The sequence below is a fragment of the Etheostoma spectabile genome, chromosome 8, assembly GCF_008692095.1.
Source record: "Etheostoma spectabile isolate EspeVRDwgs_2016 chromosome 8, UIUC_Espe_1.0, whole genome shotgun sequence".
In the NCBI taxonomy this organism is placed as follows: Eukaryota; Metazoa; Chordata; class Actinopteri; order Perciformes; family Percidae; genus Etheostoma; species Etheostoma spectabile.
Window position 1 is genome coordinate 24,388,700 of NC_045740.1, and position 1,988 is coordinate 24,390,687.

Sequence of the window (1,988 nt, forward strand, 5' to 3'; positions counted from 1 at the left end):
TGTGTGTGTGTTTGTGTGTGTGTGTGTGTGTGTGCGCGTGTTTGTGTGTGTGCGTGTGTGTGTGTGTAGATGTGAAGGGGAAAACAAATTGGATGCATTAGCTACTCTCGTCTTCCTTTATACTAGGGGTCAAATTGAAATAAAGGAAAAGTAGAATTATTTTCCATCATCTAAATCAATCTTTACAAAATCATCTTTAATGACAAACATAGGCATACTTATCTTGTACTTTAGGTTTCCAAGTTTTTAGTGTCTTGTAATTTCTCTTTTGTTTTATCAGTGATTAAAACTGGGAGGCTTGAAAACACAGCTATAGTTGCTGCCACTTGCAGGAGGAGAGTAAGAATCTGGTACCAAGTTGAGGGTTTTATCAGTCTGTTATGTCTCTAATTTGATGCTCGCCGTTCCACTTAAAGCTCTGATCAAAATGTCATGCATTTTTCACTACTGCCATCTGCCACGTCTCTGCCAGCCAACTTGTTCATTATTTGAGTTTGAGTTAGCAAGAGGACATGATGTTTCCTGCTTTCTTAGCTCTGCCCCTTCTCTCTGTTGGTTTCACCACTGCATTATGGCGTATGTGCTTTAAGGTAAGTGTCCAATATTTTTTTGGTACCTATGAACCTGAGAGTTAGTTAGTTTAGTTAGTCGCCTTACAACACCAAACTCATTTTTATACCAATAATCAATTAAAACCCCTCCAATCTGGTTTTTGACCCCTCCACAGCAAAGAAACCGCTCTACTCAAAGTCCTCAATGACCTCCTCACCTCTGCTGACACCTTTAATTCAACAGGCATAAAACAGAATTCCTCCTCACAACATGACTACCCAACTAAACTAATTTAAATAAAAGCTTCTACCCTAGATGTGATGTTAGATGTTGGAATATGAAGATATTTTGCCAATTTACCATTGCAGCTCGTGTTAAGGGGAGACACCATAGGTGAATAGGGAAAATATTTTAACTAACAGATATCACCATGAAACTTCCCCAGTTGATTACTTACATTGAGACAGTTGTTTTTTGTATTACAAGTTTTCCAAACATTTAGGTTTAATTATGCAAATGATGCATTGTCTAATTCAATATGTGATTAGTGCGTAAATAACCGTGTTTCAGTATTTTTTAACTTGAACCCTATTTTCCCATTCATTGGTGTCTAAGTTACTAATGTGAACCAAATGTTTGAACTCTTTTGAAATCTGTGGTCCGGTATTGAGTAAGAACGCTGTAACTATCAGCCAGGAATCGGGCTACAATGTAAAATGTACACCGCTTTGCGGCTCCCACCTCAAGTTTGCCAGATCTGGTGGCGGATCTGTGGTTCCAATGAGACATAATGGGACAATTCCGCTTCCAATCTGTAGGGGGACCACAGCGGAAAACGTTCTCTGATGTGCTTTAAGTTAGCACATATAAAACAAGATATATGTATTACATATACTGTATATATATTTATATACCCTATTCCAGTAGCTCAGTCCACAGGGAGTTGGGTTGGAACCAGAAGGTTGTTGGTTCAAGTCCCCGTATGGACCAAAGTACGGAGTGGGGTTGGTGGCTGGAGAAATGCCACGTCACCTCCTGGGCACTGCCAGGTGCTCTTGAGCAAGACACTGTACCCCCTAGGTACAGTGTCTTGTAGGTCCTGAGCATGTGTGTGTATTTCAGGCCTGTGGGTAGTAATTACTAACACACAGAGTGTAAATTGTAATTTCCCCACTGGGGATCAATAAACTGTATAAATTAAAAAAATTATTAATCAGTTCATTTATTAATTTCAGGTCTGCTTTCTGTCCCCAGAGTCAGAACTATTTCTGAACAGGAAACCAATATGTCTGAGAAGTTCTCCAACGCGGATGTGACATAGAATTTATGGTCAAATCTAGAAGAAACAAGTGAAGCTGTTTAAGATGTTGCAAAGTTTGCCGTGAATGAACTAAGCCGTATAGTGAGGACTATATTGTAGTGTAAAGAGAAGTACT